At 50.2% G+C, this 25,942-nt stretch overlaps 1 long non-coding RNA gene across 2 annotated transcripts in view; it reads left to right on the plus strand.

The window, feature by feature from the left end:
• Positions 1–2,203, plus strand: part of LOC129381374 (uncharacterized) — an 80,369-nt gene extending 78,166 nt beyond the window's left edge. For both annotated transcript variants that reach the window (XR_008609564.1, XR_011890886.1), the window contains exon 6: positions 2,109–2,203. This is a non-coding gene — a long non-coding RNA (uncharacterized lncRNA). The remainder of the gene's footprint in view (positions 1–2,108) is intronic.
• The last annotated feature ends 23,739 nt before the right edge of the window (positions 2,204–25,942 follow it).

Genomic DNA, 25,942 nt, shown 5'->3' on the forward strand with positions numbered 1-25,942 from the left:
GTGTTCCGACTCTTGCTGCTGTATTTAAATGTATAGTTCGCAAACGGTTGGTAATTAGCGACAGAATAATTCATGGGCACTGTGTTGGGGGATGAGCGACCTGGCGCTGCATGGTGCACAGAATGAATCACCAGCTGCTGACTTATGTGATAGTCCGTCTCGCTGTGCAAGTATTTTTGTTCATCCACATCGTGCCCCCCTTCTCAACAGTGACGCACCTTTCTTAAAGGAGGCACTCGAGCGGAGCAGTTACCGGGATGTCTTACAAGCCTATACCCACCTACAGCATACAACATCCTCCTCCTCCTCTTGGTGCTTGCGAGAAACGCTGTGCTTGTTTAGCGACTTCTTGCAACCCAAAGAAACATGGGGAACGATAGCGCCAAGCTATTCCATTGTGATGCCATTTAGTTCGCGAGAAGTAAAATATATGAAAAACTTGTTGCGAACGTGGGCATGGACACGAGACTTCATGGGCAGTCCAGCCATGCAATCTCCTCTTCTATAGCAGTTCCTTTTTGTTTATAACGCGACAGCGTAAGAGGCCCCGTGCCAAAGAAAATAGGGTATCGGACGTCGTTTCGGAAAAAAGATTTTCGAACCATCCATACCCAAGCACTCCTGTGGCGCAAGAAAAAGACTGAACTAATGAATTTCTCATGCTTAAACATGTGAAAGGATCGTTAAGTGCGACTTACACATAACCTACATAGGTGACAGCAAGTGATTGTAATTTAACCTTACGAGAAAGCATAATTCTGTTACGTAAAACGCCAAAGAAACACTTTTTCCAGCGTTTCTACAATGCATAGATCAGCCACGGCGTCCGCCATTTGAGCACGCCGGCGCGAGTATCTCGAGGGCCATGGAGCGGCGCGCCCGATTCCTCGGAACACTTCCAAATGGCGCTCGCCTCCGTGGCATGGCGACTCGCGCAATAGGCCGCGCTTTACCATGAAACCTGCTTCGAGGAATCCAAGAGCGCTGAGCGCCGTGAAGCGGAATGTATGGAACAATCTTCAATTCTCGCCGCTTACAAGTAGTTGGAGAGTGACTTCGGAAATGACATTGATCGTGCAGCTTGCGACGTGTGGGCTAGATTTAAGTCCTAGATGAACCGTCGCTATCGATAACCTAGCATTAATAGTAATTCGTCCATTATTAAATTTTAGAAAAAGAAGGAAAAGAAATAAATATGGCCACACTAACTTTCAAACAGAGTCTCCTAACAGCTACACTGCGGTCCACACTTGGAGTATGGGAATAGCGAACTGAAAGAAGGGACGGAATAGAGGATTGCAAAGGTGATGTATGTAAGAAGGGGAAAATTTACGTGGTATATACAGTGCAGCACGGGCGCTAGAATAATCCCAATGGCTGTGAATCGGCCGTGTCGGAGTTGGGCTCAAGCTAAAGCTTCCTTTAAGGCGAAAGCCCTAGATGTGTCGTTTCGTTGGCTGATATCTAAAAAAACGTGGCTTCAAGTCCAGCTCACCTGTGGGCCGTCCGGCACACCAGGGAAGCCGCCCGTATCCGAAGACTCGAGGGTGCCTCCCAAGTTGAAATGGTGGTGGCCCCACAGTGCTCAAATCGGCGGACATCTTCAATAAAGCTTTCACTCACTCTAGTGGAGTGGTACAAAAAATATCATCAGCACCAAGGGATCATTTCCCCGAAAGCAAGCAAACAACGCAATGGCTCATGCGTCATTAAGGCAAAGGCTACAAGCACTTAGCAATGTGAAGCGAGTGGTGCATAAATTCATTAAAATTAGCCATACAACACACCAAACCGTATACGTTTCAACAAAGAACAAGCTCAAAACAAGCATGTGGATGATCAGTAATGCATTGCTTACCCCTCTTGTAAACTAACATATAACATGTATTAACATGTCTAGTAGCCTTAACACATTCCCTGTAAGATTGTTTCCACTTCATAATGGTGAGTATAAAGAAAACCAACGATTAGTACAGGTGACCACACTGGTACGCCTTCAGGCGACTTCCTCTATGCTGACTGGGGAAAAATTGCGGTATTGTTTTACCTTCCTTTTTAAACAATATTTTTGCTCGAACTCATGCACGAATCCTGCTCTTTTGTTACAGCGCCGTGGTTATAGGAGAGCTTGGATCTTTACAACGCCATGCATTTTCAATGGTGATGGAAGTAGATGGCGAGAAAATAAAAGATTGTAAAAGTGTGTCTGTGTAAAAGCATTTGTTCTCTACAAATACATTGAAATTATTCACTGAAGATATAGAATAATTGGCTCCTGCAATAGATATTGCAAGAAACAGAAGCCATTGTATTAGACGCAGCCCACAATACGAAAACGTGGCTTAATTTTGACTCTTCGGCACGACATAATTCAAGTAATACAGATACGAAATATATGCAGCTGTGTTGCCCCAGACCACTGCAGTGAACACCGAAACTTAGGAAATAAGAAGAATTCTTCCGTAGTTCACTATATTCGCAATTTTAACAAGAGAGAGCGAGAGAAAAAAAATAATGCAGAGAAAGGCACGCAGGTTCACCAGAGGGGGATCGGTTGGCTACCCTGTGCAGGGGGAAGGGTTAAGGGGGATAAAATAGAAACAGAGCGGAAGGAGGAGATAGAAAGAAAGAGAGGCAAGCACGAACAAAGCGCGTACACTACAAAGCGGTAGGGGGTAGGGAGCGGCGTTCTTAGAGTCTGTCGTAAAGGCCCGTAGACCGCAGTAACCTTAATAACGCGAGTAAGGCCTTCAACACGGGTGTTCTTTCGGATCATTGGCCTAAAGCTTTTAGTTCTGATAGTGGACGATTGTACAACTGGTGCAGTACTCTGCGCATCACTTGTCTCGGAGCACTATATCGCGGTCAGACACAGATAATATGTGCGACCGTCTCGTTGATGTTGCATGTGCCGCACATGGGTCTGTTGGCCATTCCAATGAGGAAAGCATCTGAGTTCGCAAAGGCAACGCCTAGCCACAGACGGAAGAGCATGGTCCGTTCATGTCGTGGTAACCCACGCGGGAGGTACATCCGTATGTCCGGAGACAACGAACGCAACCGACACATGGTGAGAACATTTGAGTCCCACAGGGGCAAAGCACAATCGCGGGAAATCAATCGCAGCATAGCCGCAGCGTCTGTTCGCGAAAGCGGAATGAAGACTCGTTGACCACTTTCATGTGCAAATCGGGCGGCTTCATTGGCGTAGTCATTCTCGCTGATGTTACAATGTCCTGGAAGCCACTTAAAGATTATGTTGTGTCCTTTGTCATGGCTTTGATGACATATGTGCCGAATTTTGAGGCGCGTTTTTCATTGGGTCCGTGGCGCATTGGGCTTCGTATGCACTGAAGGGCTGCCTTGGAGTCACTAAAGACTGTCCATTGTTGCGCTGGGTTCTGCTCAATGAAATCAAGTGCAGCACGGAGCACCGCGAGCTCTGCACCCGTCGACGTGGTCACACATGAAGTTCTTAATTTGATTTCTACATGTTTTGCCAGGGTGGTGACTGCAGAAGCAGAGCTGATGAGTTTTACGGATTCATCTGTGTATACATGACCGGAATCGGTGCACGTTGTGTATGTGCTCCAAAGTTATTTGTTTCAAAGCTTGCAATGGTGCTCCAGCTTTCTTTCTGATTCCTGGAATCGTCAGTTGCACTTGCGGCCGGTGCAGACACCACAATGGATCTGATAATCGTGTAGCGAGCGTAAATTCTGATGGCAAGTATCACTGATGTCTTACAAATTTTTGGCAAAAGTTGAAAGAGGCCTGTTTGCTGGCAAGCAAGCAAGATGGTGGGAGGGAATCCGAGCCAGCTGTCGTATGTGCGGTCTCAGGACATCTGCATCAATCTAGAGTGTCAAAGGAGCGCTTCTGGCTATGGTCACTGTCGCAACCAATGACGTAGTTTTGGGGAGACCAAGACAAGATCTGAGTGCTTGGGCTTGCACGCTCTAGAGTTTGCGGATATTCGTTGTGCAAGTATTTTCTAGTACAGGTAACCTGTACCGCAGGATGCCCCAAAACAGTGCTTTATATAGTTGCAACATTGACGGTACTGTTGCGCCCCAGGATTTCTCGCCGAGAAACGCAAGAAGGGCCACAATGACGGCCAAACGCTTTGTCATGTGCGAGATGTGAGGGCTCCAAGACAAGTCTCTATCAATTACGACGCCAAGAAATCGGTGCCTTCGTCTATATTGTATAATTTGGTCATTAATCCGCATAGCATACGGGGTCATCGTTTTGCGAGTAAAAGTAACGAGGGCACATTTCCCAGCTGAAAGCTCCAGGCCGTGTCTTCTTAGTTATGTTGACACGGGCTTGTACACGTGTCACGCCTGAAGCCCTTATGCAAATGTCGTCTGCATATACGGAGAGCTGAACGGCTTGTGGTAACGAATCAGCGAGAGCAATGAGCACCAGGTTGAAAAGGTTGGGCTGAGTACTCCGCCTGGTGGTACACCACGACTGGTATAGCAGTTTTAACAAAAGGTAAAGCATCGGCAGCGAGAGCACAGAGCACATTACTCTATGAGTATACAAGCATTCTGTGGCACGCGGACAGACGAATAAGAACGGGCTTCACTCAATCAGTGCAAGCTTTCGTAATTACAGAGCTGTTATGATGAGCGTCGACAACGAAGGGTGAAGGATTCGTTCTTCCGCTGGCTTCGCATTTTACCTGTGCCACGGCTAGTGAACCCATGAGGTAGCTTGAGGTTAGGTTGTTGACCTTGCTGTTGTTATGTGACCAAGTTTAGGCGACTAAAGCAAAGCGCAGGAAGAGTTAACACGCTGCTGTATCGGCCAATAGCCAGAAACGAAGGACTCAGATGGGTTCCGCGAAGAGGGGACGCGGGAAATACACACGCTTGGAACGAAATCGGATGAGCGGCTGCGCCGTAGAAGAGGCACTAATCTGGAACCTAGCTCGGAAGAAAAAGGGAGACGGTCCGAACTGAAAGGGAGCGTACAGGGAGACGGGCGTGAAGATAAAAAGTAAGGGATACTTGAGGTCACCGCCACCGCTAATGCCCATGCGTTTCCCACATCTCCCGTCGACCGTCTCGGTCACGGAAATTGGGAGACGCGACACTGCCCAGCCGGTTCAATTGAGTCTCAATGTTTGGCATTAGCATGCGCCTTCTGAGAATGCCTGTGAACACGGCCCTAGCTTTACCACCACTTAGGCACCTACGACCGATAGGTGCTTCTGTGTGCGATCGCCATCGGGTCCCAATTATGGTGCTTGGATTTCAAGCGACCAGGCCCACAGCTGCACGGGGGACAGAGTTTTCTCAGTACTGGCAGGGCAGCCCAATGTACCGTAGACATGCAGTCATTGAGCCATGGTTTCGTGGAAACATGCTCGCGGATTGCGTGGCAGCCGCTTTCAGTAGAAAAGGGGAGGACATCAAGGGCCGATACTTGGAGTCTAACGTAGGCGCGAGGGAGACGACACTTGTCTTTGAGCACTCCTATCCCTGGGCGTGTTTTAAAGTGTGCCGCTATGTCCACCAATGCCGTGTGCGGCACGAAGGCGGTTGGGCTACTGCTTGCAATGATTTGAATGCCCATGTGTGATTGGCGGGTGTGCGACTCCTTTGTGCAAATTAGGGTTTAAATGTCATGTTTTGCTTGTGTAGGGGAAGGGGAGTTTAGGGCTTGGACTCGGACAGACGCCTCGGCGGTTGAATAAAGCGTCATTTTATCGGACAATGGCTGTCCCCTCGCGCTGCCACCGTGCACTCGAATCATCGAGGGGTGCCGACTTCGGACCTTAAACACCTTCCCTCCTTAAAGGGAAGCTGAAAGGTTTTCCAGAAAAAATGAGTGAACATCTCTACATCATGGTTTTCAACCCTCCGAATGCGAATATCGTATCGAAGTTGAGCGAAAGAAAGCGGAAATATATTTTATTTCGATGAAAAGTGCAGCAGCGGACACGCCCAGCTCGCGCGTCTCGTTTCAGCCTGTGATTGGTCGGGCGCCTCGTGACGTCAACTCTAGTAACCGACCGCTGCCGCTACACATGAAGCGCGGTGCCAGGTAGTTTGGTGCTGTTTTTCTGAGACGGTAATGGAAAATCTAGAGAGACTGCGTTTTTCTGAGGAGTTCGGCGCTACTCCCTACATGTACGAGCCGATTGCGAAGAGCCGGCCTCTCGTAGAAGCAAACGATGCTGGTGCGAGCAGTGCTTTCGACGCGAACGAAAGCAGTCTTGGGATCTCCTCGTGTTGGAAATGCTCTTTGGTGAGTATGTTTTTTGCAAAGCGATTTAGTGATCTCGCCGATCTTTCGCCGATCTAGTGAGCTCGTTTCCCGTCAAACAACTGTAGTGCTGTGTTCCTGCATGCCCCCTCGTGGAACGTAAGCGGGGATGCGATCATCGGCATTTGTGCGCTGTCCAAAGCTGTCGGCAATCTACAAAGACGGTTTAAACATGTGAAAAGCTTCCCGGTTCATGCAGTACGTGTAGTAACCTTCATCTGTTGACTACCACGTTGACTACCACTCACGTTGATTACCACTCACGTTGACTACCACGCACGTTGACTACCACTCTACATACACGCAGACGCACCAACAAAGGAATGCAAGGTCGATCGAAGCAGATTACGATGGCACGCACGCAGGAACAAGCGCAGTCAGGCACGGTCGCGGACGCTGCGAAGGAACGAAACACTAGAGTTGATGTCACAACACCGCGGTTTCCGGTCTCCGCTCGCATCGTCAGCGTCAGCAGCCGCGCGCGGCATTCGACGGGGGGCGGAGCTACAGCGCAATTTCAACCGACGATTGCGTCGCTCCTAATTGAAAAAAAACCCAAAATTTTACCTATATGGTTTATAAGGTTCCCGCATCCGTATATGAGCGTGTTATTGAATTCGACAGACTCTTCAGCTTCCCTTTACCAACTATTTAAGCTACCAGAGGATAAAGGGAAAGAAATTAACTGGCGCAGTCGATCCTAGGATCGGACAGCCTACAGCGAGGAAGGCGCTTAGAACCGGTGATGCTGACCCCACACTCGCTGCAACTTGGACCTGCTGGTACGCTGTGAGAAGCAGTGCTGGCATCCAGTACGAGCCTGCCAGACAACATTTGCGAGACAGGAGCTGAGCGGGACCAGAGCTGCAGCGAGTCAAGGAATGAGTGCAGAGCCCAAGAACTTCGTTGATCGACAAAGGAGGTGCTGTGGTGTTCTGTATCAGGAGCAAGACAGCAAGGGACGTCGACGCGACTGAGCAAGGCAACTCCAGGGGTGGTCCGGTGGAGCATGTGGAGCACCGAAGAACTACGTTACGACGAGTCTGGGAGACAAGAGTGACGCAGCTGACAGCAGCACAAGCGACACATCACGAAAGGTGAGGCTCTATTTGTGCTCTCTCGAGGTCCCTTCCACAGAATGCACTTGCATTCAGGCACACTCTGGCAGATGGCATATTAAGACAGAAACTCGATGGAAGGTGTCAGTGTGAATAAATCGTATTGCACCCGCGAATTGATGGTTGAGATAGAGGTGTTAAAGCTCAAGCTGGAGGTGAAGAACATGAGTCGTCGCGTGCCTCGTCAGAGCAACCGGAGAACAGGAATCAGCGCACCAGAAGGGCACGATACGCGAAAGAGTTGCAAGTAGTCCTTATCCCAATTCCCACTATCCAGCCAATGATTCCCGCCTGGTTCAAGAACGTGGACGCTTTTTTTGCGGCATTCAGTGTACCTGAGAAAATACAGGGCACGATTATATTACCTTTCCTAAATGAAAAGATGCGAACATTCGATGCTAATCGATTGGAGGCTGGTGTAGCACGTTACTCAGACGTAAAATATGGACTGTTGTAGTAACTGCGGATGACTCCAAGTGAGTACCATAGAATGTTTCTCGAAATCAAAAGGGAAGCAGACGAGTCTTGGAGCCAAGTTGCGTCATGCCTGGAGAAAATGTTCACGTACTACGTCAGAAGTAGAGAGGTGGTGTCATTTCTGCATCTGGAGGAATTGCTGGTAGCTGATAGGCCAAAGCAGTCAATGCCAAGGGATCTCCGTTCACTGATCACCCAGCAGGAAGAAAGAGCCTGGTTGAAAGCCAAAGACATAGCAGAGTTAGCTGCGAATTCCGAAATAAGCCTGGACATTAGCAGGCAAGGCAAGTACCGAAATACTGCGTCAGCGACTCATAATTATATATAGGCCGCAAGCTAAACAAGCCGCTGGGTCGAGCTTCAGCCCTAATTCTGTGGTGTGTTTTGCATGTGGACAAAGGGGTCACTTCAAAAGAGATTGTGACTCTTCACATGACACTACTGCCAAGAAAGCTGAAGTTTCGCGCGTAGCTCGCTACGTTAAGAGCCTGCTACACTACCACGACACACCACCTTTGCGAACAACTTACTGACGGTTGACCCGAGAATCGAGATTTTAGTGGGAGACAAACGCTGCGTCGCGCGCATTAATTCAGGTACAGATATCACGGTGATAAGAGTAAATGAGGTGTCGGCTGAGATTTTGGGTCAAAGAAGCGTCAGAAGAAAGCTAACTGCTGCTTTTAGACAGGGTGACACCTCGCACCTAATGTATGTAACGCTCGGTCTTCCGTGCTCGTTGGGGAGCGCTACTCAGCGTGCACCATTGCTTTGCGCAGTAAGTGATAAGTTAACTAGCAGCCCGCCAGTTTTACTCACTCCGGAATATTACGAAGGCCTTCGTCACTGCCAGCAAGAGCTACTGAATGATCTGCAGGAATGTGATTGGGGTATAGACTATAAAGCAAAGAAATTGGTACCGTAACAGTATTCCCCGATGAGAGAGCAAGAACAGGTGACCGGATGCTCTACCCGTAGTGCTAATGCCGTGCAGCACGCATTTGAGGAACCATCGAGCAATGAGTGCCAGGCGACTGACACCGAGAGTGGCGCAAACACCTCATTAGAAGTTGAAGGACAGAAAGAAGAGGGCGCCCAAGCACTGCAGCTGCAAGCTGCTAATCCCACGTGAACTGAGGAGTCGCAGCAATCGGATAGTCGGTATGTTATAGGGGGGGATAGTACAGGCGACAGCGAGCAACTTCGGCCAGTCACAAAGTCTTTTCGCGAAAAAGCAGAAGGAAGATGAGTCACTGGTTGATGCTTGGCCGTAGGTGAAAGAGGGGTCGCACGGCGTGGTAATCGATGCTCCATGGCTTTACCACAGGGAGAAATTAGATTGGAAACAGTGCATCCAGACGGTAGTCCCAAAGTCGCACCGAGCCAAAGTGTTAGCGCACAACAGTCCTTCCACTGGTCACTTCTCAGAAAAAAAAAACGCATTAAAGGGGCCTTCTTCTCGGCATCATACACGTCTGATCTGAAGCGCCATTGTCAGAGTTGTCATGGGTGTCAGGTCAACGCGGGTAAGCTGAAAACTGATTGGGTGCCCATAACCTCCCTGAACAGACCGCAGACCCCTTTTCAGGTAATTTACCTTGACTGCATAGACACCCTTGAGCCAGCTTCATCCCGGGGTCATAAATATGCTTTAAGTGCAGTGGATCTTTGTATTCGATGGGCGGAAGTGATTCCACTGCAAGCTTTAACAGCCAAGGCAACATGTCAAGCTTTAATAGACGTGTTTAGTCACTGCGGAACGCCAGAACTGATATGTAGCGACCAAGGGAGAAATTTCACCGCTAAATTAACCACGGAGCTGATGGATAGATGAGGTGTAAAGATGACGTTCGCGACGCCTGACCACCGGCAGAGTAACGGTATCGTTAAACGCAGGAACGATACGTTCAAAGGTATGCTGTCACGTAATCGGAACGTACGGAAGAGATTGGGACTGCTACGTACCTTGCTTGCTGTGGCCGTATCGCAAACTGGCCCACGACATCACTGGGAAGTCACCATTCCAACTAATGTATGGTCGGCCACCACATGGGCCCCTCAGCATTCTTTGTAAATTGGGGACTCGTGAGTGGACCCCTCCAATAGGGCTAAACAAACCAGCAGTGGTGTATCTAAAGTAGCTCCGAGAACAGATGAGCAAGGCTTGAAAAGTTGTAAATTAGCGTAGCAGCGAAATGCGGAAACATTTTACACACAAATATAACGTGCGCTCCACCTGGAAAGAGTTTTCGGTCGGGGATCCAGTCCTGCTCATTTAATGTGAGGGCGGCAGCAAACTGCAACCGAAATCGCAAGGATCCGTAGTAGTGAAAGTTGGAACGCGGAGCGATAGTTATGTTGTAATGGATACTGCGGATGCTGCGAGGCTGATTCATGCTAATAAGCTTCGACAGTATTACGCTAGAGCTAGTAATGTAGGTATGGTATTGGATGGTGATGCAGAGTTAGGGACCATCGAGGGGACAACGCGCATTGCCAGGCCATGTGGCCAAATTCCTGTAGCTGCACAGACAAGTGGCCCAAATCTTAGCCTGAGACAAAAACTCAGCATGATTCTGGATGCGTATAGAGAGCCGATGCCGCACAGGCCTGGGGGAAGTAAGTTTGGTGAGCACAACATTATATTATTACCCGGTACTAAGCAGATACGACCACATATGTGTATGATACCAATAGCCTGAAGGGCGGAAGTTAAAAAGCAAGTGCAAAAGTTGCCTGGCGTAGACTTTATCTACTCAGTAAAGAACGAGTTTACCCATCCTGTGGTGTGTGCGGCCCAACAGGATGGATCCATCAGAACATATGTAGATTGCAGTAGTTTAAGCACCATAACAGAACCTGACCAATTTCACATGGTAAATGTGACTGAGTGAGTGAGTGAGTGAATAAACTTTATTGTAGGTCCGGCGACGACGCGAACTCGTCGCGCACCCGGCTAGTGCCACGTCGGGACCGGCAGGCCTAGCCCACCGGCCCGGTCGCAGGCACGCCGGACGGCTAGGATTTGCTTTTCTAGAGCGGGGCTACGCAAAAGCGAGTCCCACTCCTCCTTGATGAACTTGGGGTATGTCGACCCGCACTCCTATAGCATGTGAGGTAGAGTGGAGGTCTGGCCACAGGACGGGCAGGCGTCGTCGCGATACACGTCGGGGTAAGCCTCGTGGAGAGCGGACAGACACGGATCTGTGCAGGTCTGTAGGAGCCTAAGCGAAACGGCTTGCGCCCTATTCAACTTGGGGTGAGGGGGTGGAAAGACCGTTCTGGACATGTAAAATGTGACAGAGCTATATTACTCTATAGCAAGAGAAAAGCACATATTGCTTTTAGGTATGACTGGCGGGTATTGACAAATACCCCTTACAAAGAATAGCAAAAGCTGACAGCGTTCGCAACACCTAGCGACTTGCATGCATGGAAGGCTATGACTTACGCACTATGCAATACTGCGGCAACATTCCAGCGAGTAATCAACGAGTTTTTCAGCAATCATCGTCAGTATGCTTGTACATACATTGACGACACAGCTACATTTGTTGAGACATGGAAAGACCACATGCACCAGTTGGGGGCATAATTATGAGCAATTCAGACTGCAGGCTTCACGGTACACGATAAAATGCAAATTTGCCCAGCCGTAGGTAAAGTACCCGGACACGTAGTGGGATAAGGTGTACATGCTCCAGACACTGATGAGGTACACCCTATTCAGCAGCAGAGACAGCCTAAAACAAAACGTGAACTGAGGATTGTCCTCGGGCTTCTCAATTACTATCGAGACTAGGTGCCTATTCAAGACTCGTATTGACACAGACATGGCTGCCAAAAAAAAGCTCTGAACACACTGCCGTTGAACTCAGAGGCGCAGGTTGCGTACGACTCAGTTAAGAAGGCCCTCGTGTCAATTCCTGTGTTGACAGCACCAGACACCGGCAGAGGTTCTTGTTTGGCCATGAATGCAGCGCAAATGGCCGCTGGCGTTTGAGTCTCCCAAGAAGTAAGTGATATCGAGCTACCAGTTGCATTTCTTAGTAAGGAGTTGAGCCCATCGCAACAAAATTGGTCCACAATTGACTGGGAGGCGTATGCAATTGTGTGAGCGCTATAGTTTTTGGTTACATGTCTATTCGGCAGAAATATCAAAATAATGACTGACCATGATCCACTGACTTTCCTGACTTGCGGGGCTCCCTCCAGGGCTTGGATGACGCGTTGGGCATTGACGATCCAAAAGTACGACATAGAAATTGTTCACATAAAAGGTGCGCTGAACAAGGCTGCTACAAACACTTTTCCGGCTACAACTGATTTGTTTTGGTTTTCGCCGTGCCGGTAGTCCACCTAGACCCTCGGCTCCTCTGCAGAACATGGCGGCAGAAGTGGGTCCCGCCGTTAACGCTGACGTGTTTGACACTGAATCCAGAGCCGCCGAGACCATCGAACCAAAAGTGCACACCGTTCACGCTGGCGCATCTGCTCTGCGCCGACGGGAGAACTTGACGTTTTCAAACCCGGGAGAATGGCCAACGTGGATTTCGACGTTCAATGATTACGCTCTCGTGGCCGGCGTCCAGAGTGCCAGCGACGAGGCCCAGATATGGACACTTCGTTACCGTATGGGACCGCAAGCCAGGATCATTCGTTCGTCCATGGCGGTGTCAAACTAGAAGCGCTTTCGTTCACTGCCGTCAAAGAAAAGTTGAATTCGCACTTCGTGCATCCAGTAAATGAGATATACGAAAGTCGTCGTTTCCACCGCCGTACGCAGCACCCAGGCGAGTACGGCAGCCTGGTACAGCGCTGTCGCTATAAGGTCCGGCTCGTCGAGGATCGCCTTGTTCGCGGCAGATTCATCGTAGGCACACGTGACGAGAAACTATCTGATCAGTTGTGCCGGTGCACAAAACTTACCGCTGAGGAAGCACTGTGCCAAGCCCGCATACACTAGGGCGCAGGGAAAGAACGGTTATCACCCTCTAGATTGAATATGGATAACGTTCTTGCCGAAACGCTAAATGATTAGTCGGCGTGGCGAAAGGATATGCCCACCCTTTTGCCATGTATTCGCGACGAGTACGAGCACCCAGCTAGGTTATCGTGTGGCTTTTGTCGACGACAGCATCACTTCCGAGAAGACTGCCCACCCAGAAAATCAGTTTGCCACTACAGTCGAAACCTAGGACATTTTGCCGAAATGTGCATGAAAAAGAACGCAAATGAGCGACTGAGTTCCGTCGAACATCACAACATGAATTCAAGACGAGCAAGAGACATAGACATACTAGTGAACGCGCACCCGTCGGGTTCAACCGCGGGCCCAGGCCGACCGCGGTTGCTGGATGACGTTGAAGAGGAAGTCTTGGACCCTGGCGAACAGATTCTGCACGTTCTTGATACTTTAAAGCATCCTTACAGGGGGGTGATAAGTCCACAGTGCAGACCTTGTACGTGATGGAACGTCAGCGCACTGACCTGCTTGGGCTCCCTGCAATTGAAGCTCTTTGTGTTGTTCACTTCCTGGATTCTGCTGAGTGCGTTCATTCTCCCCCCAGCCAAGATTGTCCAAGGGTCGGGAAAATTTTTACAAGCCGAATATCGCATTCGCATAAACCGGGCGCTCGTCCATTTTCCCTGAGCGCCCGAAGGCGGATTCGAATTTCATTAAACGACGTTTAAAAAAAAAGAGCTAGACGACTTGGAGTCGCAGGACGTCATAAGGAAGGTAGAAACTCCAACTAAGTGGTGCTTCGGGCTCGTAGTCGCGCCCAAATCATCGGCAGGCTACAGAATCTGCGTCGATCTGACGAAGCTGAACGAAGTCACCGAAAGGAAGCGCTTCATTTTGCCGATGGTGGAACAGATCCTCGGCCAGTTGGGTGGAGCGCGAGTGTTCTCCAAGTTGCCTGCGTGGTCTAGTTTCCATTCGGTGAACCTTAGCGCTGACAGCCAGGAATTCACGCCATTATAATGCCGTTCGACAGGTACTGTTAGAAGAGGCTCCCTTTTGGTATACCCACGGCTCCAGAGTATTTCCAGCAGTTAATGTGGAGGGTTCTTGAGCGCTTGCCTGGAGTCGTGAAACTGACTGATGACATTCTAATATTCGGTAAAGATCGCCAATTTCACGACGAGCGTCTGGCTGCAGCCCTAGCTCGCCTTGAGGAGGAGGGTGTCACCCTTAACGAAATGAAGTGTGCGTTTTGGGACAGCTCGGTCTAGTTCCTTGGAGTAGTGATTGGGTCGGACTGTATCTTGCCAGACGCGGACAAGGTGAAGGCTGTCAGAGGTCTGCTGCCACCCACCAACGTCAGCAGAGTAAGAAGATTGCTGGGAATGACCAATCACGTCGCACGGTTCATACCTTACTAATCCGACGTTATGGAGCCAATTCGTTCCCTCCTAAAGAAGAACAGCACCTGGACCTGGGGTCCCCGCCAAGAAAAGGCCTTCTCACGCCTCAAGTTGCTGTTGAGCTCCGACACGTGCATGGCAAAATACGATTCTTGCTACCACACTGTAATATCCGCGGTCTACAGCTCCTACAGCTTCTACGTTCTGGGAGCTGTACCGCTGCAGGACCCGCCTGAACGTACTCGACGGGCTGTAGCGTATGCTTCAAGCGTGCTTACTCCGACGGAAGGACGTTGTAGTCAAACAGAGACGGAAGGTCTCGTGGTGACTTGGGCCATTGCACGGTACGACCAGTTCCTCTGCGGGTTAAGCTTCGAGGTAGAGACAGATCACCTTCCTCCGGTCACCCTTTTGAGTAACAAGGACCTAGAACTCGTGCCGCCTCACATGCAACGAATGCGGATAAAACTGATGTGATGTCAGTACGTTGTGAAATATGTGCCTGAAAAGCATTTAGCTACGGCGGACACTTTGTCACGAGCTCTATATGATTTGCTAACTACTCGCATGGCAGACACCCTTGAGTTATTTGTTAGTGAAGTGTTCAAGGATTTACCGCCTCTTGTAGCAAGACGTCTAGAAGATGTCCGCATACACGAAGCCCAAGATGGAGTCTGCGGCCATGACGAATTGCACGAAAGGATGACCAGACAAAAACATGGTGCCGCTGCAGATCCGTCTATTTTAAAAGGAGAGAGACAAATTGTGCATATACGACGGCGTCCTTCTGCTGCAACGACGACTTGTCATTCCTTCAGCCCTGCGCCAGGGCATTTTCGCCTATTACACGAAGGGCAATCTGGGAGTGTGCCGCTGCCTTTGGTGGCCTATAAGATGCATGGAGACCTGTAAGATGCATGTTGAGCATATGGTGACCCAATGTGCCATATGTGCCGAGATTCGAGTTCAGCGTTCTGAGCCTATGTTGTCCATGGTGACACCCGAAAGACAATGGCAACACCTTGGAATCGATCTGTTTCAATTTGGAGGGCGCGATTACGTCCTTATTGTTTATTATTCCAGGTTTTCTGAAGTGGTCTCCGTGTGTTCCGCCATGGCACCAGCAGCCATCACGGCGATCAAGAGCTGTATTGCCCGTTTTGGCATACCATACATCCTCCGGACCAACAGCGGACTGCAGTTTGTGTCGATCGAGTTCGCCGAGTTTGCGCGTTCATACGGTTTTTTCACGAGACCAGCAGAGCGAGGTACCCCGAGCGCAATGGAGAGGCAGAGCGCATGGTGCGCACAGTGAAAGACTTGCTCTTCAAAGCTCCTGGCCTCCAGCATGCCTTACTCTCGTACCGTGACCTGCCCGCTCCCAACGGCATCCCCCCATGCTCAAGCCCTGATGGGAAGGAAATTACACACTCGTCTCCCGAAACTATCGGAACAACTGGTGCCGTTGTGAGCATGTCACACGAGTTTCAGGAAAAAGGACTCGTACAACAAGGCACGGCAAGTGATGAACTACAATCACCGTCGTGATTCAAGCTAATTGGCCCCTCGAGTCCTAGAGATTATATATGGGTCACTGACACACGCTGCAATGGTGAAGTTCTCTCACAGGCTCAGCGACCGCGGTCCTACCTCGCTCAGACCCCCACAGGCGTCCGTCAGCGTAATCGTCGACCCCTGGTACTTCATTCATCGGAAGCGACCCCAGCTAAACTGGCAGCTTCTCCGCCTGTGCCTCCCGATATCGCGCAGACTACAGCCCCTGAAGAAGATCCAATGCAGCCAGAAGTAACGCCGCAGGAAACGGTGACACAGACTCGCAGCGGTCTTATAGTGAGACCATCGCGAAGGTTGGACTTGTTGCGCCCTGTCCCACAAGAGATGAAAAGCAGGGATGTAGAGGTCGCCAGTTTTGTATATAAGGTGGCGCTACAATCTAAAAGGACCTTGTATATAAGGGGCTTTGGGGAGTGGGACTAAACCTTGTTTTGGTTTCCGCATTGCCGGTAGTGCGCTTCATCCCTCGGCTCCTGTGTAGAACAATTGGTTGCAATGGTGTGAACTCACATGCGTGATTGACTGGTTTGTGACTTTTGTGCAGCTGAAGGTTTAAAAAGTCATGTTTTGGTTTTGTGGGAAAGAGCGGAGTTTCGGGCTTGGACTCGGACGGACGCCTCGGTGTTGAATAACGCATCTCTTTACCGGACAACAGCACTTCCTTCGCGCTGCCACCGTGCATTCGAATCATCGAGAGGCGCCGACTTCGGACCTTAAACTAGTTCCCTCCCTAATTAGTGCTGAAGTTACTAGAGGATAAAGGGAAAGGAAATTAACTGACAATTTGCCAAAAGCCCATAATTTTCTTCACACTACTAATTTTTCTCCCGGGGAATTGAAGGTGTATTTTTTTCGCTTATAAACGTATATATTGTCACAGTAGGTAATGTGTGAAGAAGAGTACTATGATGGTGGCCTGAGAGACGACAAGGAAGAGGGTAGTTTTTTATCGCTGCTCTACGCTTGTTGGCTCAGCCATTAACAGCCATCTGTTAATAGACGCACGCTTCTTCCTTCCCGTCACATCATTGGTGGAGGTGCGGGGTAATTACTTGCGCAAGACTGAGCTCGGCAGCGGACGTAACCTGGCCATCACGTCATCCGAAGGAGAGAGTTCAACCACGGCCCCGTCGTCGCCACCGACGGTGATCCTGGCCCAGCCTCGCGACCCTGGCATGTTTTCCGGGATCGACAAAGTTGACGTGGATGACTGGTTGCAGAAAACGAACGGGTCAGCGCACACAACAGGTGGGATAACATGCCTATGCTGGCCAATATATTATTCTACCTCAAGGAAACAGCACGGGTCTGGTTCGAAACACACGAAGAAGAGATGACGAGTTGGGACCAGTGTAAGCAGAAGCTTAGAGATTTGTGCGGTAAGTCCATCGGCCGCCAACGCGCTGCGAAGAAAGGACCTTGGGACCCGTGTACAGACGTCCACTGAATCTTACGTTGCGTATATTCAGGACGTCCTCGCCCTTTGCCGCAAGGTGGATAACAATATGGCAGAGCCAGACAGGGTCAGCCACGTTTTAAAAGGCATCGCTGACGCCGCGTTTACCCTGCTTGTTTACAAGAACGTAACAACGGTCAATGAGATCATTAACGAATGTCGCCGCTTTGAAGACGCGAAGAGTCGCTGCATAATTCAACAGTTTACGCGTCTACATAATTCCGCAGCTTTATCGACGTGCGAAGAGAGTTGTCCACCGCGTGAGCCCACCTCCTGCGAGAACGTCGTACGTATCGTTCGGCGAGAAATCGAAGCAGCGTCTCCTCCCACGCCAGTGACGCAAAGCTTTGACGATTCCAGGCCGCTTGTGTCTCTCATTCAGTCGGTAATTCACCAAGAACTTGCCAATGTGGGTCTTCCGCCCATCTGCTCCGCCAGCCGTCCTGACTTTGCTTCGTCTGCTGCCTCTGCCCTTGTTCACCGGGGCCAATACGGTGAATATCCGGGCTATCGCAACTCGGCCAAATGGCACACACATGACGATAGATCAGCGTAATTCTTGTTGGGGGGCTAGTTGGTGCATGTTTCCAGAAGAGGGTTATAGCGCCGAAAAAACACAACACACAGCAAGCAAGACGGAATGCGCCGGTCCCGTCTCGCTTGCTGTGTGTTGTGTTTTTTCGGCGCTATAACCCTCTTCTGGAGACGATAGATCAATTTGCTTTTACTGTGGACGGGTGGGACACATCTCTCGCCACTGTCGAAGTTCCTGGCCAGCCCACTCTCGACCAAGCTTTCCCGCCTACCGCCTCTCCCCACTGAATCCTCGCCCGCCATCACTCTCCACCGAGGTTGAAGACGCTCCTGACAACGCTCGAGCCACCGTGACCAGCCGCTCGCCATCACCACATAGTCGCCACTCCCGTTCGCCCCAGCATCGTCGCCCTCTATGCCCAGCTTACCGTCGTCGCTCCCCGACGGGAAACTGACTGAGGCAGCTGCTGGAGGTGACGCTGCTCTAGAACCCCGGCCTGAAATTCCTCTGTTGACCCTGTCTACTAATAGGAACCTCCTGGACGTGGAAGTGGACGGTTTTCCCATTACAGCACTCATCGACACTGCAGCCCAAAGTTCCATCATGAGTGCGGAGCTTCGAACGCGCTTGAAGAAAGTACTGACTCCTGCTGCGACTCGACTGCTCCAGGTCGCTGACGGTGGAACTCCAGTTGTGCTTGAAATGTGTACTGCTCGCGTCAGTGTCGCCGGTCGCCACACGTCCGTTTTGTTTAGTGTGCTCGAACGTTGCCCTCACAATGTCATACTCGGACTCCACTTTCTGGCCGCCCATTCTGCTCTGATTGCCTGTTCCGCCGGCGTTGTACAACTTGACCTACCCCTACCTGTTCCCGTTGGCCTTCCTGCTCAAGCTCCAACTCAGCTTTGTTCCGCGGATATTATACGCCTGCCATCTCTTGCAGCAACCCGCATCCCTGTCTTAGCCTGCCCACCTGTACCTGACGGAGACTATGTCCTTACTCCCGCGAATTCAGTCCTGCGTACTCACAATGTCTCCTTTCCGCACACCATCGTTTCTGTTGTGGACAATCAGACATGTCTTCCCATCCTAAATTTCGGACAGTGCCCACAAGTACTTCCTCGAGGCATGTTTCTTGCCACATCGTCACCGATGCACGAGTGCCACATTTCCGCTCTATCTGTTGCGCTGTCTTCGACCAATGCTCATTCTGAGCCTTCTACATCAGCCTCGACCGACGACTTTACAAAGATGATTGCACTGGACCTCTCAACCCAACAAGCCGCAGAGCTCCGTGGCATCCTCGACTCCTACTCCAACATTTTCAACCTGAACGATCGTCCTTTGTGTCAAACTACGGTCCTGCAGCATCGTATAAATACCGGCGATGCAGCACCTCTTCGCCGACGCCCATACCGGGTGTCGCCTTCTGAGCGACACGTTATCCAGATCGAGGTTGACAAGATGCTTGCCAAAGGGATTATTGAACAATCTTCCAGCCCGTGGGCGTCTTCTGTTGTTGTCGTCAAAAAGAAGGATAACAGCTGGCGATTCTGCGTTGACTATCGTCATCTAAACACGATCACCAAGAAAGATCTATATCCACTGCCCAGTGTTGATGGTGCTCTGGATTGTCTCCATGGTAGGTGCCACTTATTTTTCATCAATAGACCTTCGATCTGGATATTAGCATATTGCCATGGATGAAATAGACCGTGAAAAGACAGCATTCGTCACACCAGACGGCCTATATCAGTTCCCGGTAATGCCTTTTGGCTTGTGCAATGCCCCGGCGACCTTTGAACGGCTGATCGACATGCTTTTGCGTGGTTCGAAATGGTCCATCTGTTTGTGCTACTTGGATGACGTCATCGTATTCTCTTCAACTTTCGCGACTCATCTTGAAAAACTTTCATCTGTTCTTTCTGTTTTTCGCACCGCTGGCTTGCAGCTCAACTCATCCAAGTGCCACTTCGGTCACCGCCAAATAACCATGCTCGGACACCTCGTCGATTCGTCAGGCATTCGCCCCGACCCCGCTAAAGTTCATGCTGTGCAGAATTTCCCCGTACCAACTTGTGCCAAATATGTTCGCAGGTTTATTGGCCTTTGCTCGTACTTCCGCAGGTTTGTGGAAAATTTCGCCCATGTTGCCCGTCGCCTGACTGACCTCCTGAAGAGAGACGTTCCTTTCTGTTGGGGCTCTGAATGAGCGTCTTCTTTCTCGCAGCTCATCGCGCTGCTCACCACACCTCCTGTTCTCGCCCATTTTGACGCCTCCGCTCCGACAGAAATCCGCACTGACGCCAGTGGCTACGGCATCGGCGCAGTTTTAGCTCAACGCCGATGTGGGCACGACCGCGTCATCGCCTACGCCAGCCGCCTCCTCTCTCCCGCAGAGCACAATTACTGGATTACTGAGCGCGAGTGTCTCGCCCTCATTTAGGCGGTCGGCAAGTTCCGACACTGAATATATGGTCGGCCATTTACAGTTACAACCGACCACCACGCCCTTTGTTGTCTTTCCTCCCTCAAGGATCCCACCGGACGCCTCGGTTGCTGGGCCCTACGGCTGCAGGAATACACATACACTGTGGTCTACAAGTCGGGTCGTCTACATCAGGACGCCGACTGCCTGTCTGGTAATCCCTTCGATTTACCGGATGGCTTAGTGGATGTCGCACCAATCTGCGTTCTTTCGCTTTCTGCCTTGCAAGACAATGGCGCTGGATAACGACGCAATGAGTCATTACGCCCCATTATCGAACGCCTGCTCTCTGATCCGTCTGACCTATCCCTTCGCATGTTCGTACTACAATATGGCATGCTGTATCGCCGCAACATGCACCCTGACGGGCCCTAGCTCCTAACCGTCATTCCGTCGTATCTGCGACAGATTGTACTGCAGCAACTGCACGACGTTCCCACGGCTGGACACCTTGGCGTTACGCGGACCAATGACCGCATTCGGCGACGGTTTTTCTGGCCCCATCTCAAACGCTCCGTTCCGCGCTACGTTGCCGCGTGTGAGTCGTGTCAACGCCGGAAATGACCAGCTGTGCCTCCTGCCGGACTGCTGCAGGCTTTGGATTACCAGCCGACCCTTTTTTCGCGTTGGCGTTGATCTTCTCGGACAATTCCCTATATCGAATGACGGAAATAGGTGGATTGCCGTCCCTACGGAACATACAACTCGCTATGCCATTACTAGAGCCCTACCGACCAGCTGCGCTACAGACGTGGCTGATTTCTTCCTTCACGACGTTATCTTGCACCACGGTGCACCTCGTCAACTTCTCACCGATCGCGGCAGATACTTTCTTTCGAAAGTAATAGCCGACCTACCTGGATCATGTGCTCCTAAACACAAACTTACTACTGCTTACCATCCTCAAACTAATGGTCATACCGAACGCCTGAACCGCACATTAACTGACATGCGAGCAATGTATGTGTCCTCCGATCATCGCGGCTGGGACATTGCTCTACCATTTGTCACGTTCGCCTACAATTCCTCGCGCCAAGACACAGCTGGCTATTCCCCCTTCTATCTCCTCTTCGGCCGTGAGCCGATTTTCCTTTCGAGACTCTTCTCTCGACCACACTCGACTCGCCGACAGAGTACACTCAGGATGTCATAACCGCAGCGACCCAAGCATTCCAGATTGCCCGCATTCGTTTTTCTGCTTCACAGACACGCCAGAAGTGCCGTTACGACCAGCGTCGTCACGACGTGCCCCCCCATCACCCAGTGCCCCCTGACGAAGTAAATCAATACGTGTGCGTAACAGTGAAGGAGAAAAAGCTCAGGTTCACAATTCTTGGAGCCTACTTATCTCCAACAAGCCGTCTAGATTGTGAGCGCTTACAGGGAATTTTGACATTAACTCCATAGCCATGGGTGATCACTGGCGACTTTAATGTGCACCATTACCTATGGGGAAGCTCCAAAGTAAACTCTATAGGCAGAACGTTGGTGTCCTTTGCCTCTGAACGGGAATTGGGCTGCCCAGTGATGGAAGCCCTACATATCTGCGTGGATCAACGTATAGTAGCTGCTTGGAGCTCACCTTCGTGTCACGTTCGCTTTCGAGAACAGTGCACTGGCTTTCGAATTTAGAAACGCGAGGTAGAAAGGACATGCCAACCTATTTGAAGATTGAAGGTTTGGCTAGCTCCAAGTCCTCCAGAACAGTCCAGTGCACGAATTGGCTTACATAGAAAATAATAATGGAAGACTGTTGTCGTGACGGCACCTCCTATAACCTACAGGGCACGATAAAGGATGCCATAAAAACAACCAAGCATTCCCTTTTGAAGACTTCCTCCCGCATCGATTTCGACATTGAACTCGAGAAACTTCGAGCAACGCACTGTCGTGGGGAACGAAGGTATAGACGCACGAAGTCCAATCATGATTTGACATTGATTAGACGAACAACAAAAACATACAGCGTCACATGAACAAGCTGTTTTCGCAACAATGGGTATCCTTTTGCTAGTCCTTGGATCCGCGAAGACCTATGTCGCTTATATGGAGGACTGTTCGTGGCCTTCACCCAACATTTGGTCAGCGCCACCCGTTCAAATCTCTGGCTCCCCATATACAATGTAGGCCTATTGACGTCACTGGAACTTTCTGCAGAAAGATTGCTGGCGAAAGAAATTCTGATGGAACGGGTACGGGAACGCTCGACCACCCGCTGTTGTCCCACGAACCCCGCATGGAATCGCCTTCTTCTATCGAAGAACTAGAAGCTGCGCTGGCTTTGTGCGGGCGTTCTTCAGCGCCAGGATCTGACGGTATTAAATACCGTGCCCTGTGACCATGCTCGGCATGTGCTCTTGCTCCTGTACAATGACTCCTGGCAGACGGGTGCGGTTCCACAAGAATGGAAGCCCAGTCATCTCATTCCACCCCTCAAAGCTGGCAAGTTGCCTTTGCATATTTCCTCATACCGACCGATTTCACTTGCCAGCTGCGTCGGAAAAACAATGGAAAGAACAATTTTAACACGTCTGGAATGGTACTTAGAGTACTATGAAATCTACCCAGATGCTATGGCCGGATTCAGGCGTGGCCGTTCGTCAACAGACAACGCTGTTGACTTGGTACATTTGTGCTAAACAAAAAGACGTGTGAACGACTATCTGCTGCTATGTTTCGAGACGTTAAAGGGACTTGTAATAATGTCACCCATGAAGCCATCCTTAGCGCGTTAGAAGGCGTTGGACTTGGTGGTAAGATAGATATGTGAGCGTGCAACTACCTACAGAAGAGATCACTCTACGTGCACGCAGAAACTGGCCCGACATTCGAGTATTAAGGTAGCCGAGGAGTGCCTCAAGGCGGAGTGCTTAGCCCGAGGCTTTTTATACTGACCCTCACTTGATTAGTTGACAACCTGCCAAGCAACGTACGACTTTCCATCTATGCGGACGACATCTGAATTTGGGCATAAGGTGTAACCCAACTTCAGCTTGGCGCTCGGCTTCAGAAGGCAGCCAAACGACGTCTTGCTACCGTCGTCAACAAGGAATGAAATTTCATGCGGCAATTGCGCAACGGTGGCATTCACGAGGAAGCCAATGTCTGCTTACAGCATATAAATTAACAGACAACTTATACCATACAGCGGAAGTCGTAGGTTCGTGGGAGTCGTAATTGTCAGAGACCTATCTTGGATTCCGCACGTGAATTATGTGAAAAAGAGGCTGATTGCTATCTGTCACTTGTTGAGGTTCCTTGCAGGAAAAAGTTGGGGAGTATCTGTGCATGCTTTTTTACAGCTGTACATGGCGTTAGTCGCTGGACTCCTGCGGTACAGTCTGCTTGCAACATCCAACGCCTGCAAGACTAACCTGAGTACTATTCAGAGCATTCAAGCCCAAGCCCTTAAGATATGTCTTGGCTTACCATGCAGTGCATCAACGGCTCAAATCATTGGCGTGCGCATGATTACGCAATCACGACGCACATTACCATTGAGACAATGCGTATGCATCCCAGACATTATGCTAGGACCCCTTCCCACCACCTGGCGAGCCTGACTGCTGAAAGGCCCTGCTCGACATTTATCGCTACTGTCAGTGCACATCGTGCGTCGTTTTCTTCAGGGTACGCACATGTGGCCAAGGTGGTTAAGCCGTCCACGAGTAAATATAATGATTCCAGGACCATAGAAGAAAACAGTTCTACCAGCCCCTGCTCTTAATCAGCTGAGCTTACTTCTTTTGTATGAAATGTACGGCAACCACGTGCACATCTCTACCGATGGATAGACTAGGTCGTAACGTTCTGATGGTGCGGTGGTTATACCAACGCGAGGAATAACACTGCGGTTAGACATCGCATGTCATGACCTCAACGGCGGCCGAACTAACGGCTTTGCGTCGTGATCTGGAGTTCATTAATTCTGAAGGACCTAGAGAATGGGCTGTGATCTTTGACTCAAAACCGACATTACAGTGCACGCAATCAGTTCTCCGACGCGGATGTCATGAATAGTTGACCTACGACATCGTGAAGCTTCACCAGCACGTCCAACAAAAATTTCATGAGCCTGTTTTTCAATGGATACCTGCCATTGTGGAATCAGTGGCAATGATCCCGCCGATAACGCTGCTGGCACAGCATATCAAGAAGAGCACAGCGTTCCAATTTCGCTTTCGAAGACAGACGCCGAAAGGCAGATTCGACACCTCGCACGCAGTCTCTCACTGCCCGAGTGGAATTCGCCAAACTTAAGACTTACACGACTGCATCGATTAAACTCCTCACCGCAACTCCCACTTCCACTCGGAATTCCTCGACGTGAAGCTATACTTCTCTGTCACCCTTTCGTTAGCAGTTGCCTCCACAAAGACACTCTACATTAATTGGAGTGACCGACAGTGCAGCATGCAAGGTCTGCGGCGCAGAAGAAAATATCGACCACCTGCTGCACCACTGGCCACAATATGCCCCAGAAAGACAAGAACTTGCTAACGCCCTCGAAAATGTGGACAATTGGCCGCTTTCTGCGCAGGTGCTGCTGGAACAGCGCCCTCATCGCTCGTCGGCCTACAGAGCGGTGAAGGCGCTTTTGTGCTTCTTGAGGACGACGGGCTTGTGCGAACTTCTGTGACTAATAATGCAATTTCTGTTTGACCACACCCGTCAGCCAACTCACCGCTAATTTCCTTCTTTCGTTCCCTCCTTTCTCTCCCTGTCATCTTTGTTTTCCCTATTCCCAATCCCCCGGTGTACGTTAGCCAACCGGACGTTATTCTGGTTAACCTCGCAGCCTTCTGATTTTTTCTTTCATCCTCCCATGCAACGGAGAGACGAGAAGGATGTATTTCATTGGTGTGTATACACGCTGCAAGACGTTTCCGTGACGCCCAGAAAGCGCCATTCAGCATTGGCTTCACACAGAAAAGAATTTCGGCCGATCATTTTCGCCTGGGTGGGTGCACGTTTTGCTGACGTGAACTACAGGATACCGGGCCGCCCTACCTTGCTACTTTGCTGGCTAGGGATGACAACGCCGTTTACGGCCGTTCGGCGCGTTTATTTGGGTCTGCTGGGTTCACTTTGTGCTGGGTTCACTTTCTGCGTTCAACACTGCAGAAACCCCAATTAAATGAGACTGCCGTGCATTCCCTTCCTCAATCTATGTGAAATTTGTCTAAATCACACGAAGGAATCGTTGCTTTTTGCTAATTTTTTTCAGACGGCAGGCTCATGATCGTTCCTACCATCATAGCTGCCACTGTTGCTTTTTAATGCGGTAACGCTCTTTATATACTTCACGCACTTCCAACGATCCATCTATCCATCCATCCATCTATCCATCCATCCATCCATCCATCCATCCATCCATCCATCCATCCATCCATCCATCCATCCATCCATCCATCCATCCATCCATCCATCCATCCATCCATCCATCCATCCATCCATCCATCCATTCATCCATCCATCCATCCATCCATCCATCCATCCATCCATCCATCCATCCATCCAACCATCCATCTATCCATCCATTCATTCACCCATCCATCCATCCGTCGATCCATCAATCCTCTAATCCATCCATCCATCCATCCATCCATCCATCCATCCATCCATCCATCCATCCATCCATCCAT

This window comes from Dermacentor andersoni, chromosome 11, assembly GCF_023375885.2.
Source record: "Dermacentor andersoni chromosome 11, qqDerAnde1_hic_scaffold, whole genome shotgun sequence".
NCBI classification, from domain to species: Eukaryota; Metazoa; Arthropoda; class Arachnida; order Ixodida; family Ixodidae; genus Dermacentor; species Dermacentor andersoni.